The sequence below is a fragment of the Dendrobates tinctorius genome, unplaced genomic scaffold (assembly GCF_039654945.1).
Source record: "Dendrobates tinctorius isolate UK_male_01 unplaced genomic scaffold, ASM3965494v1 ptg000064l, whole genome shotgun sequence".
Classification (NCBI taxonomy): Eukaryota; Metazoa; Chordata; class Amphibia; order Anura; family Dendrobatidae; genus Dendrobates; species Dendrobates tinctorius.
Window position 1 is genome coordinate 3,981,451 of NW_027361732.1, and position 20,130 is coordinate 4,001,580.

At 42.7% G+C, this 20,130-nt stretch overlaps 1 long non-coding RNA gene across 1 annotated transcript; it reads right to left on the bottom strand.

The window, feature by feature from the left end:
- Positions 1–12,782: 12,782 nt before the first annotated feature.
- Positions 12,783–16,222, bottom strand: LOC141094441 (uncharacterized). The gene is made up of 3 exons (XR_012233074.1): positions 15,774–16,222; positions 15,498–15,586; positions 12,783–13,346 (listed from the first exon to the last, which is right to left on the bottom strand). It is a non-coding gene; the product is annotated as an uncharacterized lncRNA (long non-coding RNA).
- Positions 16,223–20,130: the final 3,908 nt, after the last annotated feature.

Below are 20,130 nucleotides of genomic sequence, written 5' to 3' on the forward strand. Positions count from 1 at the left end.
TATCTTTATTGTATCAAGCCATTGGGTTGCTGTCTGTCATCTTCTTCGCCTTGTTCAGTATGGTGTCATTAACCCCTTCCCGACCTGTGACACAGCGTATGCGTCATGAAAGTCGGTGCCAATCCGACCTATGATGCATACCCTGTGTCATGAATTCAAAGCCCCCCTGCGGGTCGGGTGACCGGGGTCAATGAAAGGTCACCTGACCCGCAGATACAGGGGGCTTTGTAATTTACCACAGGGGGCGTGGCTTCGCCCCCACGTGGCTACGATCGCTCTGATTGGCTGTTAAAAGTGAAACAGCCAATCAGAGCGATAGTAATATTTCATCAATGAAAATTGATGAAATATTACAATCCAGCCATGGCCGATGCTGCAGTAGCATCGGACATGGCTGGAGACACCGATATGACCCCCCCCACCGGCGATCGCCCCCCCTGCCACTGAATGACAGCGGCGATCTGCCGCCGCTGTCATCATCTGCCCCCCCTCCCATTCCCTTCACTCCCCGCCAGCTTCCGATCCCCCCCTCACCCACTCTCACCGCCCCGGCACCTTCCAAGTCCCCCAGTCGCTCCCGGTGTCCGGCGGATCCGGTTCATGGGCGCCGCCATCTTAGAAAATGGCGGGCGCATGCGCAGTGCGCCCGCCCGAATCTGCCAGCTGCAGATTCCATTATTTCATTTTGATCACTCTCAGAGTGATCAAAATGAAATAAAAAGTAAATGAACCCCCGATTATCACCCCCATAGGTAGGAAGAACTAATGAAATAAAGAAAATATTTTTATTTTTATTTTTCCATCAGGGTTAGGGTTGGAAAGAGGGTTAGGGTTAGGGTTGGAAAGAGGGTTAGGGTTAGGGTTGGAAAGAGGGTTAGGGTTGGAAAGAGGGTTAGGGTTAGGGTTGGAAAGAGGGTTAGGGTTGGAAAGAGGGTTAGGGTTAGGGTTGGAAAGAGGGTTAGGGTTGAAAAGAGGGTTAGGGTTGGAAAGAGGGTTAGGGTTGGAATTAGGGTTAGGGTTGAAAAGTGGGTTAGGGTTGGAAAGAGGGTTAGGGTTTGAAAGAGGGTTAGGGTTGAAAAGAGGGTTAGGGTTGAAAAGAGGGTTAGGGTTAGAATTAGGGTTAGGCTTGTGGTTAGTGTTATGGTTAGTGTTGGGGTTAGGGGTGTGTTGGGGTTAGGGTTGGAGTTAGAATTGAGGGGTTTCCACTGTTTAGGCACATCAGGGGGTCTCCAAACGCGACATGGTGCAACCTTTGATTCCAGTCAATTTTGCGTTCAAAAAGTCAAATGGTGCTCACTCCCTTCCAAGCCCCGACGTGTGCCCAAATAGTGGTTTATCCCCACATATGGGGTATCAGCGTACTCAGGAAAAATTGCACAACAACTTTTGGAGTCTAATTTCTCCTGTTACCCTTGGGAAAATAAAAAATTGGGGGCTAAAAAATTATTTTTGTGGAAAAAAAATGTTTTTTTCATTTTCATGTCTCTGCATTATAAACTTCTGTGAAGCACTTGGGGGTTGAAAGTGCTCACCATACATCTACATAAGTTCCTTGGAAGGTCTAGTTTCCAAAATGGGGTCACTTGTGGGGGTTTCCACTGTTTAGGCACATCAGGGGCTCTGCAAACGTAATGATGACTGCAGACTATTCCATCAAAGTCTGCATTTCAAAATGTCACTACTTCCATTCCGAGCCCTGACGTGTGCCCAAACAATGGTTCCCCCACACATATGGGGTATCAGCGTACTCAGGACAAACTGGACAACAACTTTTGGGGTCCAATTTATCCTGTTACCCTTGTGAAAAAAAAAATTGCGGGCTAAAAATCATTTTTTTGAGGGAAAAAAATGATTTTTTATTTTCACGGCTCTGCGTTATAAACTTCTGTGAAGCACTTGGGGGTTCAAGGTGCTCACCATACATCTAGATAAGTTCCCTGGGGGGTCTAGTTTCCAAAATGGGGTCACTTGTGGGAGGTTTCTACTGTTTAGGCACATCAGGGGCTCAGCAAATGTAACATGACACCCGCAGACCATTCCATCAAAGTCAGCATTTCAAAATGTCACTACTTCCCTGCTGAGACCCAACGTGTGCCCAAACAGTGGTTTCCCCCCACATATGGGGTACCAGCGTACTCAGGACAAACTGGACAACAACTTTTGGGGTCCAATTTCTCCTGTTACCCTTGTGAAAATAAAAAATTGCGAGCTAAAAATTCATTTTTTGAGGAAAAAAAAGATTTTTTATTTTCATGGCTCTGCGTTACAATCTTCTGTGAAGCACTTCGGGGTTCAAGGTGCTCACCACACATCTAGGCAAGTTCCTTATGGGGTCTAGTTTCCAAAATGGGGTCACTTGTGGGGGTTTCCACAGTTTAGGAACATCAAGGGCTCTGCAAATGTAACATGATGCCCGCAGACCATTCCATCAAAGTCAGCATACCAAAACGTCACTACTTCCCTTCCGAGCCCTGACGTGTGCCCATACAGTGGTCATCCCCCACATATGGGGTATCAGCGTACTCAGGACAAACTAGACAACAACTTTTGGGGTCCAATTTCTCCTGCTACCCTTGTGAAAAAAAAATTGCTGGCTAAAAATCATTTTTTTTTTAGGGAAAAAAATGATTTTTTATTTTCACGGCTCTGCGTTACAATCTTCTGTGAAGCACTTGGGGGTTCAAGGTGCTCACCACACATCTAGATAAGTTCCTTGGGGGGTCTTGTTTCCAAAATGGGGTCCCTTGTGGGGGGTTTCTACTGTTTAGACACACAGGGGCTCAGCAAATGTAACATGATGCCCGCAGACTATTCCATCAAAGTCAGCATTTCAAAATGTCACTACTTCCCTTCCGAGCCCCGACGTGTGCCCAAACAGTGGTTCCCCCCCACATATGGGGTACCAGCGTACTCAGGACAAACTGGAAAACAACTTTTGGGGTCCAATTTATCCTGGTACCCTTGTGAAAATAAAAAAATTGCAGACTAAAAAATTTTTTTTTAGGAAAAAAAAAAGATTTTTTATTTTCACTGCTCTGCATTATAAACTTCTGTGAATCACCTGGGGGGTTCAACGTGCTCACTATGCATCTAGATAAGTTCCTTAGGGGGTCTAGTTTCCAAAATGGGGTCATTTGTGGGGGAGCTCCAAAGTTTAGGCACACTGGGGATCTCCAAACACGACATGGTGTCCGCTAACGATTGGAGCCAATTTTCATTTCAAAAAGTCAAATGGCGCTCATTCCCTTCTGCGCCCTGCCGTGCACTCAAACAGTGCCCCCCCCACATATGGGGTACCAGCGTACTCAGGACAATCTGGACAACAACTTTTATGGTCCAATTTCTCCTGTTACCCTTGTGAAAATAAAAAATAGCGTGCTAAAAAATCATTTTTGAGGAAAAAAAATGATTTTTTATTTTCACTGCTCTATGTTATAAACTTTTGTGAGGCACTTGGGGGTTCAAAGTGCTCACTACACATCTAGATAAGTTCCTTAAGGGGTCTAGTTACCAAAATGGTGTCACTTGTTGGGGAGCTCCAATGTTTAGGCACACAGGGGCTCTCCAAACGCGACATGGTGTCCGATAACGATTGGAGCTAATTTTCCATTCAAAAAGTCAAATGGCGCTCCTTCCCTTCCGGGCCCTGCCCTGCACCCAAACAGTGGTTTATGACCACATATGAGGTATTGGTGTGCTCAGGAGAAATTGCCCAACAAATTTTAGGATCCATTTTATCCTGTTGCCCATGTGAAAATGAAAAAACTGAGGCTAAAAGATAATTTTTGTGAAAAAAAAGTACTTTTTTTTTTTTTACAGAGCAATTTGAGAAGCACCTGGGGGTTCAAAGTGATCACTATGCATCTAGATAAGTTCCTTGGGGGGTCTAGTTTCCAAAATGGGGTCACTTGTGTGGGAGCTCCAGTGTTTAGGCACACAGCGACTCTCCAAACGCGACATGGCAACCGCTAAATATTCCAGCATATTTTCCATTCAAAAAGTCAAATGGTGCTCCTTCCCTTCTGAGCCCTGCCGTACGCCCAAACAGTGGTTTATGACCACATATGAGGTATCGGTGTACTCAGGGGAAATTGCCCAACAAATTTTAGGATCCATTTTATCCTGTTGCCCATGTGAAAATGAAAAAATTGATGCTGAAAGGAAATTTGTGTTGGAAAAATTAAAATGTCCATTTTTTCCTTCCACATTGCCTTAGCTGTTGTGAAACACCTGAAGGGTTAATAATCTTCTTGAATGTGGTTTTGAATAGATTGAGGGGTGCAGTTTTTAGAATGGTGTCACTTTTGGGTATTTTCTGCCATATAGACCCCTCAAAGTGACTTCAAATGTGAGGTGGTCCCTAAAAAAAATGGTTTTGTAAATTTTGTTGTAAAAATGAGAAATCGCTGGTCAACTTTTAACCCTTATAACTTCCTAACAAAAAAATATTTTGCTAGGATGCATTGAAGCGTTCCAGAGTTATTACCTCATAAAGGGACACTGGTCAGAATTGCAAAAAATGGCCAGGTCATTAAGGTCAAAATAGGCTGGGTCATGAAGGGGTTAAAAACATCATCTCATCCTGCAAAAAAACAAGAACTTCCATGACTCTGTTGACAAAAAATGTAAAATAAATTAGCAATGAAAAATCAATTATTTCCTGCAAATAACAGTTTTTAGTAAGCAACAGTCAAGAAACTAAAAAAGTCCATATAAATGTGATATCAATGTAATCATACTGACCCGAAGAGTAAAATTCTCTTATTACTTTTTCCACAAGGGGAATGGTGTAAGAAAATAAAATCATGTTTATGAATTGCTGATTTTTGCTCACTCTGTCATCGGAAAGTTTTAAAAAAAGAGAAAAAATAATGTTAAGTAGCCCAAAATAGCACTAATAAAAACATCAGCTTGTTTAGCAAAAAAACCAAACACTTGCACAGCTCTTTTCATGGAAAAGTAAATAAGTTACAGAACTCTGAACAAGGTGATGCAAAAACAAAATTTGTTTGTAAAAAAGTGTTTCAGTGTACAAAAGCAGCAACATATAAAAAACCTATAACCCTGACGCCACTGTAATTATACTGACCAGAAAAATAGATTTGTCCTATGACTTTTGCCGCAAGATGAACACATTAAAATGGAGTAAAAAAAGGTAAAAGCAATTCCTAATTTGCTGTTTATTTTTTATTTGTGTCTCTTAATATTTCAAATAAAAAATTTCAATTCCTTCTATAAAAACATGCCAAACTCAGATCTTGGGATATACACATGGATAAAATTGTTGTCACTCTTCGGGTAACTAAGGAAATTCCCGCAATTGTGATTTAAATAACTTGAAGCTGTCAAAAATAAATTTAAATTTACTGAGTATGAACTAAAAAAATCCAAAACAAAAAATGTGCCAGGACTGAAAATGGGAGACTAGTTGATTAAAAATGCAAGCTTTACTAAGTACAAAATATTATACAAAAAAATTATGAAAAAAATCCTAAAGTATAAACACAAGGACAATTTGGTGGATGAGCCATTGTTGGAACTCCAATGGTGAAAAATTCCCACTCATAAGACATCATATATATACATAATGAAGGAATAGAAAATGTCTACGTCCCAACATCGATGACCAAATAGTAATGGAGATTAAAGAGCTCTGCGTAATCTAACCTATGGAGGAGAGTCACAAACAGTAACAAGAAATAATTGTGACGCTAGTCACTTCTCATGGCCAAGCGTGAGTCAGAATGGTCAAGGAGTCCAAGGTCAGAAGCCAGGAGAGTACGTCATAAACAGAAGGAAGAGACAAAAGCGTGGTCAGGTAATGTTCCAATGTCAGAATACCAGGAGGATAATGGATCAAAGCAGAAGGTGTTAAACAGAAGGATGGTCAGAACGAAGTCCAAGGTCAGGCAACAAAAGATCAAGTATTCAGAACTCAAAGCACAGGAAGCACAAATCTCACTAGCTGAATGTACGTCTGGCAGATGTATGGGAGAAACAGCGTAGTTAAGTAGCATGGCAATCACCTGGGATAATGAACACTTGGAGACAGCTGATGCCTCCCAGTCTCAGATTAAATAGTTGAGCTGTGAATCAACGCACTGACAGCTCATCACGCTCCTGTACCAGATTGGATGGCCAAGCTGTCAATCAAAATATTGACAGCTTCAGTACGTCCCTGTACCGGATTGGATGGCCAAGCTGTCAGTAATTGCATCCTAGACACACTGAGGAGTGGAACCGTGACAAGAATATAGTTAATAGTAAACAAGCTCACCCACCAAACACCTGATGCGCATTTCACGAATGAAGAAACGTTTGTCAAACACACATTGGATGTTTGGTGGGTGTACTTGTTTACTACTGAAGCACCACTCAACTTTTTTTTTATTTAGTGCTGGAGAGGTGCTTTAAATGTAAGCCTCCTGCCTTAGGTCATATACTCAGCCTCGGACATCTTCACTGGTTTCCAGTCACTCGATGTCAATGTCTGAGCACAGCTTCTGACTGGTTGGAAGTCAGAAGCTACATCACAAGCTCTCTATACAAGTCTATGAGAGCCAGATTAAGGTCAGTGGGAGACTCTCATAGACTTGCATTGAAAAGTGACCTCCGTGCAGCTCCATCAAACAGTGGAGTTACTGAGAGGTCACTTTTCACTGCAGACCAACAGGAGGGATGCATGAAAATGATGAAGGTGGAGCCAGGTGACTATGAGACAGGGGGCAGAGGAATAACATTTAAAACACCACTTCAAACGGGCAATAAAAACATGCTGGAGTGGTGCTTTAATTATACTCTGTTTTGTTACTGTTTATAGCTGTCCTTTGTAGGTTATATTATGCAAAGCTCTCTAATTTCCATTACTATATGGTCATAGACATTTTGTAATCACATGTAAAAACACCGGTATATACTATATACATTTTCTATTTTTTCGCTATGTATATACATGTTGTCTTATGAGTAGGACATTTTCATTATTGGAGTTACTACAGTGGCTCATCCACCAATTTGTCATTGTGTCTGTACTTTGAGTTTTTTTTATATCTTTTTATATACTATTTTGTACTTAATAAAGCTTATATTTTTAATCAACCAGTGTTACAGTTTCAGTCCTGGCACATTTTTTGTTTTGGGTTTTTCTATGTCTTTAGTGCCTTCCAGGACACCTTACCCTTAAGGTACTGTCACACCTAGCGATGCACCAATGATCCCGACTAGCGATATGACGCGGTCAGGATCGCTGGTGCATCGCTAAGTGGTCGCTAGTAAGCTGCCACACAGGCAGATCTCACCAGCGACATAGCAGGGGTTGGGGTCGTTACTTACCTGTCAGACGAGGCGATGAAGACGTCCTCCCGCCCGCGTACACGCATCGCTCGTTGGCGCCACAGGAAGCCCAGCAGGAAGCTGATGACGAGAAACTGTCCATGACGTTCTCGTGCGATCAGCGATAACCAGAGGGGGAGCGGTCGGAGGTAAGTATCAGACATAGCGATATCGCTAGCAATATCGCTATAACGTCACAAAAACAAGTGACGTTATAGCGATATTGCTAGCGATATCACTTAGTGTGACAGGCCCTTTACTCGGGTTTACAATTTTTTGATGAATATGAACTAAAGAAAATCAGATATAGATTTGGAATTGTGGTTTAGCAGAAAAAAAATACAAATACAAACCAATGAAAATGGCTTGGACAATAATGATCTTACCTCTACAAAACATTGAAAATACTTTGATCACATGTACATGTTAAACTAAAGTGTGTCTTGTAATTAGCATCACATGTTGCTACCAACTTGTAATCGGTCAGTCTGCCTATTTAAAGGTTGGTAAAGTGGTTTGATCATGGACAAACTAAAGCTAAAGAAAGTTGTCTCAGGAGATTAGAAAGATAATTATAGACAAACATGTTAAATGTAAAGGCTATAAATCCATCTCCAAACAGCATCATTTTTCTTTTACTTTGGTTGTACATATTATTCAGAAGTTTACAGTTTATGGGACTGTAACCAACTTCCCTGGACATCACCCAAGAGGAAATTGCTGACAATTTTAAGAAATGGCTTATATGAATGGTAACAAAAGAGCCCAGAAGAACTTCCAAAGAGGTTAGAACTCCAAGGTAAAGTTACAGCATTGTCAGACTATACCATCTGTCTGTCTTGGCCAAAGTGGACTTCATGGATAACAACCAAGGGAGAAACCACTGTTGAGAGCAAATCATAAAAACGTGAGACTAGAATTCACTAACATGCATATTAACATGCCACAAAGCTTCTAGGAGAATGTCCTTTGGCCAGAAGAGACAATACTGGAGTTTTTTGGCAAGACATTTCTGTTCATAAACACAAAAATAAAGCATACAAAGAAAAGAACAATGCACATACCGTGTAACATGGAGCAGGCTTGGTTATTATTTTGGGTTGCTTTGCTGCATGTATAAAACATGAGGATAAAGAAGCACGCCATGTGATACAGGGATCACCATAAAAGTATATCAAAGTTTAGATTTGCCCAGTGGATTCCCGATCAGTGTGTAAGGGTGTGTGCACATGGGTCGCCCTCCCAGGGCTGTGGGGTACTCGGTACCGGGCCGGTGTCAGGGGGAAATGTGTCACAGCGGCGGTGACCCGGTCCGTGGCCCTGGGCGCCCAAATCAATGGTGGTTTGTGATATAGTTCATGTGATAGTTCGTGACGCCAACTGTGGTGTTTGGCAAGCAAGATGTTAAGCCAACGCTGCGTGCAGATCCTAGGGGCTGATGTGTGTTGCAGCATAGATGGTGTAGCTCCCCACAGGTGAAGCTGTAACCCCAGGGCAGTGTAATTACAATAGATGAAGATAGGTGCAGGTGGTGTGAGGAATGCTGGTACTCAGATGTAGCGGTGCTGACGGTGTTAGCGCACAAATGAATGGAAGACACCAGGGCTTGCAGTTCCAAAGCTTTACTCACAGTCCGTGGTACACACTGGTGCCTGCCTCTGTGCCGTGTCCTCCGGGGAAAAGACTCAATCAACCTCCCGGGCAAGTCAGGATTCTCCTCTCCAACACTCCGCCAACATGTACCTTTCCTGAACGACTCCTCTATTGCGCCTTAAGGTGTGAAGAGCTCCAGTACCATGGTACTCTGAAGTTCCTCCTGTCAGATGTTCCTAACAACTCTACTCGTATGGCAGACAGCTGCAGCCTCTCTCGGGGACTCCCTTCTCCGGAGTCCTGGCTCTCTATTCAGTTGATGTTGTGCCCCAAGTCTTAGGCCTGTTTCACACTTGCTTTTTTTTGCAGCGCGTTTTTCCCGCAAAAAAACGCATTGAAAAACGCATACAAAAGCATACAACTGCTGCGTTTTTTTCAAGCATTTTTATGAGCATGCATGAAAAAAACGCAGCGTTTTTATGCGTTTGTATGCGTTTTTAGTGCGTTTTTACCGCGTTCGCGTTTTTTTCCAACATTAGGTGGCCCCTCACACTAACCCAAACCATGACTTTACTAACCCTAACCCTGACCCTAACCCTAACCCTAACCCTGACCCTAACCCTAACCCTAACCCTAACCCTTAACCAAACCATACTTAACACTAACCCTGACCCTAACCCTTAACCAAACCATACTTAACCCTAACCCAAACCCTAACTAACCTTAACCCTAACCCTAACCCTGACCCTAACCCTAACCCTGACCCTAACCCTAACCCTAACCCTAACCCTGACCCTAACCCTTAATCAAACCATACTTAACCCTAACCCAAACCCTAACTAACCTTAACCCTAACCCTAACCCTGACCCTAACCCTAACCCTAACCCTGACCCTAACCCTAACCCTAACCCTAACCCTGACCCTAACCCTAACCCTAACCCTAACCCTGACCCTAACCCTTAACCAAACCATACTTAACCCTAACCCTGACCCTAACCCTGACCCTAACCCTAACCCTAACCCTAACCCTGACCCTAACCCTTAACCAAACCATACTTAACCCTAACCCTGACCCTAACCCTGACCCTAACCCTAACCCTAACCCTGACCCTAACCCTTAACCAACCATACTTAACCCTAACCCTGACCCTAACCCTAACCCTAACCCTAACCCTGACCCTAACCCTTAACCAAACCATACTTAACCCTAACCCTGACCCTAACCCTGACCCTAACCCTAACCCTAACCCTGACCCTAACCCTTAACCAAACCATACTTAACCCTAACCCTGACCCTAACCCTAACCCTAACCCTAACCCTGACCCTAACCCTTAACCAAACCATACTTAACCCTAACCCTGACCCTAACCCTAACCCTAACCCTGACCCTAACCCTAACCCTACCCCTAAACCCCCTTAACTAACCCTAACTTTACCCAAACCTCTAAATTCCATTGTCTAAACTAATGGTAAAAAAAAAAAACGCATGTGCAAAAAAACGCATACATAAGCATGCCAATGCGCACATATGCTCACCATAGACTTATAATGGGTGTCTTGCTGTAAAAAAACGCATTGCGCGCGCATGCGTTTTTTTGAGGCAAATCGGACGCACAAAAAATGCAACAAGTTGCATTTTGTGCGCCCGAGCGCATACCGCAAAAAACGCATGCGCGGTAAAACGCGTACAAACGCATGTGTAAGCGCACATAAGCGCATCCCATGCAAAGTATAGGAAAAAAAAACGCATGCGCTATTTAGCGCTAAATTACCGCGAAAAAAACCGCAAATGTGAAACCAGCCTATGGGAGTAGTGCATTTACAGCCAACTACTCCACCAGTGTCTGGTGCAAAACCATAAGTGTCCATACAACCTCGGGGACTGTGACTCGGCTTTGCGCTGAGAACCTATTGGCAGGGTTCCTCTTCCAACCCACGTCTCCTCTCTGTTCTCCTACTCCTTCGTTCCATACTGTTCCTTCTCTCTCTCTTATGGAAGCTTAGGTTGCAGTCATCCGTCTTTGCAGTTCTACGTCATTCTCCTTCTGTTCCTTTCCCGTGCCAGCTGGCTCAAATCACTGAGGCAGCTGCAGCACTCCTTCTCCTCAGACCCGTCCTCAGACTCTCCTGACTGACTGTCCAGACTCCCCTCAGACTGATCTCTCAGACTGATCCTATAATTCTAAACCTTCCCCCTCTTTTATATGGATCTCAACTCCACCCACCTCCCAGCACATCCAGTGTTCCAAGCAGGAAACCACCAAGGCACTCCTAATGTCTAGGAGGAGAGAGAGACCTCAATGTGGTTGTGCTGAACTACCCTGTCGTGTGGGATGCGAGTGTTGGAGTGTGGAAAGGAGTTCCCAACTTACCTAGTTGGTGGGGCACTACACCTTAGGAGAAGTTGCAGTACCTCTGTGGCGACTGAGCCTCAGGGGAGCCACATACCCCCCGTTAAACACAGCACGTCCGCGGGCTGCAAAGTAAACAAAGTTGGCAGTACAGGAGCATACAAAAATTTTATAATGCTGCATAAACAATTCTTATACTAAACATCCTAATATAGGAGGTACTTATTCTTGAACGTTACAAAAAATTCTTATTTAACTATCTAAATTTCAAGTCAAAAAGTGCAATTTTTCATTCTAAGTGCCATTATCTGTGACTCACTATCACCAGTATTACTCAGCTTTTCCTTCTGTAGTAGACATTTCTTGATCATTTTTCTACTTTCACTGTCTCTTCTAGAAGTAAGACGCTGACCGCAAGTACCTGGTCCGTCACCTGTCTACTTTCAATTCTTTATTCTGTATCAAAACATTCTCAATTTTCTATAAAAGCCATTTCTCAGTTACTAATACTCTTATAAAACACATTATCAACAATGAAACATTTCAAAGATTCTTGTAAGTGCTGGACACCGCTCCCAGCAGGGATTTCTTGCAGTGTCCTTTGAGGTAGACATCATCTTCGAAAAGTGTCCATGCAAAACACCCTCTTCGCAAAGTGTCTTTCATGTGAGGAATGTGGAAAACCACAGAAAAAATGCGACTCTAGATCCGTAGTATTAGCATATTGAACATCTTTATTAGACAAGGACAAAAAGGACAACTGGAAGACATGTGCAAATGGCAACCAAAGTGCAAGTAGTGCAAAGTGCAAATCAAGCAATCCAGCCCTAGTCAGACCCAGTACCAGAATAAACCATTGTACATATCCATAAATAGCAAAAAATAAGGAGGTAAATATAGCACATAAAGTACTTAACAATGAGAGGTAAGTAAGGCTGTTTACATATATGAAAAACCAAAAGGGAAATTCCCAATCCACTCACATATAAACATAGCCAACCCTCAAAGGGTTACTCCTGCATCAAAACATTACCTCGCTACTTCAGGATGACCGGGCGGACTGCTCGACTCCCCGATGCGCGTTTCGGAGCTCTAAAGCTCCTTCCTCAGGGGGCATAAGTGCAGGATGCACGGTGCACACATTTATATGTGCGCACCGGAAGTGCCGCGGACGCGCCGCCCGCAGCTCCGCTGCAGAAGCGCCTCCCACCACTGACGCGGCCGGAAACACGCGGGCCCACGTGATCCAAGGCCCGACATTGGCTGGGCACGTCATACAGAAGGAGCCGCGGGCGCGCATGCGCGGCACTTATAACCTCGGCGGACATCTTACAATGGGGCAAAAAGCCCCATTAATACATCTACCAACAAACATCACAATGAAATAAAAAATTGAAAGAAAAAAGGAAGGGTAGGGGGAAAAAGAAAAAAGGGAAGAAGAGAAAGAAGAAGGGGGAAAGAAAGGAAAAAACCAACTTATACCCCATAAATAACACAATATAATATAATATCTGATCACAAAAACAATATTCTAGCATATATATATTTTATCATTTGGAGGATATCAACCACCCACAATATACAATTATAATCACATTGGATATATATGTAGCCCCCATAAATATATAACGGCCACAATTTAAAGATCAATCAAACCCAATGGAATCTGTATAGATATATATAACAAAAAATTGAAACACCCCATAATGCAATGTACTCCACACACATATGTATATATACACATATATACAATGTACATACATACATATATATATACACAGAGGCAAACCAAAAAAAGAGGGGAAAAAGGACAAAAGAAACCAAAACCAAACTATACATAAAAAAGGCCATATCATCAGTAGTCCATGCGAAGTCTTCAAAAAAGAGACAGCCAATGAACACGTCATCCATCTCACGAACGTCTACAGCCCCCAATCCATATCCAGGATGATTGCAAGCAGAACTCTTCTCAAAATTCTTCATAAGTGCCATAAGATGCCTTCTTGGGAATCTTGAACAATAGATTTATCACCCAAAACAACCCCGTACACCCGAACCTAATAAAAAACTTAAAAGAAAACACAATTAAAACCAATTCATAAAAACTACCACATCATGGTATGTCAAAGCACAGTCTCAAAACGCAAGACTGAGATCATAGGAACGAAACATACGATAAACTTTCATTTAGTCCATTGGGATATACCGTGTTTAACGTCCAAATCCAACGCGTTTCTTTTTGAGCTAGACGTTGGGAGATTTTACCACCCCGAATTCCCATATCTACCATGTCAATGCCCTTAAATTTAAGACCACTGCTGTCACAATTATGGTGCAACTTGAAGTGTCTCGGTAAAGTCTTCAACAAGTGCACCTCCTCTTCATTGGCTGCAGCCTGTATGCCCAGCACATGCTCCCTAATCCTAACCTTCAATTGTCTGGTCGTAAGACCTACATAGATCAGGGGGCACGGGCATGTGGCATAATATACAACATTACGGGATAGGCAGTTGATATTTTTCTCAATCTTATATTCTTTCTGCCCAGTAGAATCTGTAAATTTATTATCACTGATCATATTTTCACACGCCACACAGTGGCCACAGGCCGCACTACCACCCTTCTTACTACGAACAAAATTATCCAAGAAAGTCTTAGGTGGATCTCCAACATAGTGGCTCCGTACAAGATGGTCTCGTAGATTTCTCGCTCTCCTAAAAGTAATTTGTGGTTTATCAGGGATAACCCTTGCTAAAATGGGGTCCGTCTGCAGGATATTCCAGGATTTCTTCAAAATCTCACGTACCTGAGCAGACTGGGCATTAAAAGTTGTAATAAATCTCACTATCTCTGATTTCCCAGCCTCATCATCGATTTTATACAAGAGAGTATCTCTGTTGCTATGTTTAGCCCGCAGATAGGCCCTCTTAATTGACCTATTACTGTACCCCCTTTCTGCAAAACGACCCCTCAGATCCTTTGCTTGAACCTCAAACTCCTCTTCTGTTGAGCATAGGCGTCTAAGACGTAGAAATTGACCTATCGGTACAGAACTTACCATATGGGTGGGGTGTGAGGAGGATGCATGTAGGACCATGTTTGTAGCAGTAGGTTTTCTGTAAATCGTGGTCTGTATCCTCCCTTCCGGACCCCTCCTCAACAAAGCATCCAAAAATTCTGCCCTACCTAGATCATACGAAGCCGTAAGGTGAATGTTAAGATCATTGCCATTTAATTCAAGAATGAACTGTTCCAGTGACCCCACATCCCCCTGCCAGAACAGTAAAATGTCATCTATGTAGCGCGTCCACAGAGGGACGCGCTCCATAGATGACAAACGGTCTGACATCAGGAGGTCTCTCTCCCACAGCCCCAGGAACAAATTAGCGTACGAAGGCGCAAAAGCCGCCCCCATCACAGTCCCTTGGAGCTGCAGGAAGAAAGACCCCCTGAACGTGAAAAAATTATGCGTGAGGGCAAATTCTAGAATTTCCAAGACAAAAGTCCTGAAACATGGCGAAAAATTGGATGTGGAGAGAAAGAAATCAACTGCACGTAAACCGTCACTATGGCGGATATTCGTGTATAACGACTCAACGTCCATAGTGACCAGAAATGTATCATCCTCCAAAGTAAGACCATCCATTTTCCGTAGTAGTTGATTTGTATCTCTGAGGTGGGATGGCAGATCTTCCACAAGTGGCTGGAAAAGAAAGTCCAGCCACTGATTGATACACTCCAAGTAGCCCCCCCGCCCAGAGACTATGGGTCTACCTGGGGGACACTGTATGTTTTTGTGAATCTTGGGGAGGAGATAAAAGGTTGGTATCATAGGTTCAGCAACAATTAGTGCTGTGAAGAGTTCCCCCGAAATAACATCCGCATCCCTAGCTCTAGTAAGGATCCCCTTCAGTCGTGCACAGTAGGCGGACAAGGGGTTAAAAGTCAGCCTCTTATAACAGGTGGTGTTAGAGAGCTGACGCATGGCTTCTCTTTCATACATTGGTCTGGGCCACAGCACGATATTTCCCCCCTTGTCCGCCGGCTTAATCACAACATCAGGCAAACTCTTCAGATAACTCAACCGTTTCCTCTCCTCCCCAGAAAGATTGTCCTTCTGTATAAATTGTGGCAACTTAAGAAATTCATTGCTAACTACTTTAACAAAAAGGTCAATGACACCACAGCTCGAAAGGGGGGGAAACTTCTTGGAGCGTACCCTCAAAGCCGGAGGAATCCTATCTCCATCAGTGGATGAATGTTCCTCCGCCAACTCCTCAAGGATTCTCAAGGCCGACTGTTCTTTTTCTGTAGGAAATAGTTTATTTTTGTTATCATCGAAGAAAAAACGTTTAAACAGTAACGATCTGGCAAAAATGTGTAGATCTTTAACAGCTGTGAATCTGTCAAAACCCACCACAGGTGAGAATGACAGACCCTTACATAACAAATCACAATCAGCTCTAGTGAGCGTGTAGTCACTAAGATTGATTACCTTATTACTCTTACTTGAGCCTTCAGGTGAACGATACTTCTGTCTTTTAAATGGGTGAGAGTTGTAATTTCTTATACGCCCATAATTAACCCTAGATCGGGTAACCATAGAGGAAGTGGAGGCTCCAGACTGAGTACTGAGTGACGAGATTGAAGTATTAGAGACACTACGGTGTCCTACTGATAAATTGCCAGTCCGTCTTTTCCATTGATACACAGTATGGTCCTGGTAATCTTTAATATCTCTGTTAAATTTTGATACCTGTGTGTCATTAATTTTCTTCACTACAATATCCACTGATTTCACAAGATTGTCCTCATAAGCCTTCAATTGTTCCACTGAACACCCAGCCCGGAGATCTACCAAGGCCTGATCAATCTCATTATCTAGGCCACTAATAGATTTCGAATTATAATCAATCAATAATTTCATTAATGTCAAAGAACATGTCCCACAAGCCTCCTCCCAATTCGACATAAATTCGGCATCCTCAATGGGAAAGGTGGGTAGAATACGGACCCGTAAACCTCTCGGAATCATACTTTTCGTAATATACTTCTCTAAAAAAATTCTACTCCACCAAATCTTCGTTCGTTTAATGAGCAGTTTCTTAATAGATTCAAATGAAACATCATTCCCATGACCATCCGTCTGCATACCAGTTGCCCCGTCTCGTCCGAAAACTTCATCGGCTTGACCCAGCCAGGACTTATCCCTAGCCCTGAAGTCCATCCTATCAATGCAAAAAACCTGTGCAAAACACAGAAAGAAATGACAACACAAAACAGCAATGATGAAGTGTTGCATCCTGCATGTCATAAATTGACACACAGGTGCAGCAAACACCGGACCATCAAGGATCAGTCGCTCAAAACTTAAAATATGAGGAATGTGGAAAACCACAGAAAAAATGCGACTCTAGATCCGTAGTATTAGCATATTGAACATCTTTATTAGACAAGGACAAAAAGGACAACTGGAAGACATGTGCAAATGGCAACCAAAGTGCAAGTAGTGCAAAGTGCAAATCAAGCAATCCAGCCCTAGTCAGACCCAGTACCAGAATAAACCATTGTACATATCCATAAATAGCAAAAAATAAGGAGGTAAATATAGCACATAAAGTACTTAACAATGAGAGGTAAGTAAGGCTGTTTACATATATGAAAAACCAAAAGGGAAATTCCCAATCCACTCACATATAAACATAGCCAACCCTCAAAGGGTTACTCCTGCATCAAAACATTACCTCGCTACTTCAGGATGACCAGGCGGACTGCTCGACTCCCCGACGCGCGTTTCGGAGCTCTAAAGCTCCTTCCTCAGGGGGCATAAGTGCAGGATGCACGGTGCACACATTTATATGTGCGCACCGGAAGTGCCGCGGACGCGCAGCCCGCAGCTCCGCTGCAGAAGCGCCTCCCACCACTGACGCGGCCGGAAACACGCGGGCCCACGTGATCCAAGGCCCGACATTGGCTGGGCACGTCATACAGAAGGAGCCGCGGGCGCGCATGCGCGGCACTTATAACCTCGGCGGACATCTTACAATGGGGCAAAAAGCCCCATTAATACATCTACCAACAAACATCACAATGAAATAAAAAATTGAAAGAAAAAAGGAAGGGTAGAGGGAAAAAGAAAAAAGGGAAGAAGAGAAAGAAGAAGGGGGAAAGAAAGGAAAAAAACAACTTATACCCCATAAATAACACAATATAATATAATATAATATCTGATCACAATAACAATATTCTAGCATATATATATTTTATCATTTGGAGGATATCAACCACCCACAATATACAATTATAATCACATTGGATATATATGTAGCCCCCATAAATATATAACGGCCACAATTTAAAGATCAATCAAACCCAATGGAATCTGTATAGATATATATAACAAAAAATTGAAACACCCCATAATGCAATGTACTCCACACACATATGTATATATACACATATATACAATGTACATACATACATATATATATATACACAGAGGCAAACCAAAAAAAGAGGGGAAAAAGGACAAAAGAAACCAAAACCAAACTATACATAAAAAAGGCCATATCATCAGTAGTCCATGCGAAGTCTTCAAAAAAGAGACAGCCAATGAACACGTCATCCATCTCACGAACGTTTGTTCCTGGGGCTGTGGGAGAGAGACCTCCTGATGTCAGACCGTTTGTCATCTATGGAGCGCGTCCCTCTGTGGACGTGCTACATAGATGACATTTTACTGTTCTGGCAGGGGGATGTGGGGTCACTGGAACAGTTCATTCTTGAATTAAATGGCAATGATCTTAACATTCACCTTACGGCTTCGTATGATCTAGGTAGGGCAGAATTTTTGGATGCTTTGTTGAGGAGGGGTCCGGAAAGGAGGATACAGACCACGATTTACAGAAAACCTACTGCTACAAACATGGTCCTACATGCATCCTCCTCACAGCCCACCCATATGGTACGTTCTGTACCGATAGGTCAATTTCTACGTCTTAGACGCCTATGCTCAACAGAAGAGGAGTTTGAGGTTCAAGCAAAGGATCTGAGGGGTCGTTTTGCAGAAAGGGGGTACAGTAATAGGTCAATTAAGAGGGCCTATCTGCGGGCTAAACATAGCAACAGAGATACTCTCTTGTATAAAATCGATGATGAGGCTGGGAAATCAGAGATAGTGAGATTTATTACAACTTTTAATGCCCAGTCTGCTCAGGTACGTGAGATTTTGAAGAAATCCTGGAATATCCTGCAGACGGACCCCATTTTAGCAAGGGTTTTCCCTGATAAACCACAAATTACTTTTAGGAGAGCGAGAAATCTACGAGACCATCTTGTACGGAGCCACTATGTTGGAGATCCACCTAAGACTTTCTTGGATAATTTTGTTCGTAGTAAGAAGGGTGGTAGTGCGGCCTGTGGCCACTGTGTGGCGTGTGAAAATATGATCAGTGATAATAAATTTACAGATTCTACTGGGCAGAAAGAATATAAGATTGAGAAAAATATCAACTGCCTATCCCGTAATGTTGTATATTATGCCACATGCCCGTGCCCCCTGATCTATGTAGGTCTTACGACCAGACAATTGAAGGTTAGGATTAGGGAGCATGTGCTGGGCATACAGGCTGCAGCCAATGAAGAGGAGGTGCACTTGTTGAAGACTTTACCGAGACACTTCAAGTTGCACCATAATTGTGACAGCAGTGGTCTTAAATTTAAGGGCATTGACATGGTAGATATGGGAATTCGGGGTGGTAAAATCTCCCAACGTCTAGCTCAAAAAGAAACGCGTTGGATTTGGACGTTAAACACGGTATATCCCAATGGACTAAATGAAAGTTTATCGTATGTTTCGTTCCTATGATCTCAGTCTTGCGTTTTGAGACTGTGCTTTGACATACCATGATGTGGTAGTTTTTATGAATTGGTTTTAATTGTGTTTTCTTTTAAGTTTTTTATTAGGTTCGGGTGTACGGGGTTGTTTTGGGTGATAAATCTATTGTTCAAGATTCCCAAGAAGGCATCTTATGGCACTTATGAAGAATTTTGAGAAGAGTTCTGCTTGCAATCATCCTGGATATGGATTGGGGGCTGTAGACGTTCGTGAGATGGATGACGTGTTCATTGGCTGTCTCTTTTTTGAAGACTTCGCATGGACTACTGATGATATGGCCTTTTTTATGTATAGTTTGGTTTTGGTTTCTTTTGTCCTTTTTCCCCTCTTTTTTTGGTTTGCCTCTGTGTATATATATATGTATGTATGTACATTGTATATATGTGTATATATACATATGTGTGTGGAGTACATTGCATTATGGGGTGTTTCAATTTTTTGTTATATATATCTATACAGATTCCATTGGGTTTGATTGATCTTTAAATTGTGGCCGTTATATATTTATGGGGGCTACATATATATCCAATGTGATTATAATTGTATATTGTGGGTGGTTGATATCCTCCAAATGATAAAATATATATATGCTAGAATATTGTTATTGTGATCAGATATTATATTATATTGTGTTATTTATGGGGTATAAGTTGGTTTTTTCCTTTCTTTCCCCCTTCTTCTTTCTCTTCTTCCCTTTTTTCTTTTTCCCCCTACCCTTCCTTTTTTCTTTCAATTTTTTATTTCATTGTGATGTTTGTTGGTAGATGTATTAATGGGGCTTTTTGCCCCATTGTAAGATGTCCGCCGAGGTTATAAGTGCCGCGCATGCGCGCCCGCGGCTCCTTCTGTATGACGTGCCCAGCCAATGTCGGGCCTTGGATCACGTGGGCCCGCGTGTTTCCGGTCGCGTCAGTGGTGGGAGGCGCTTCTGCAGCGGAGCTGCGGGCGGCGCGTC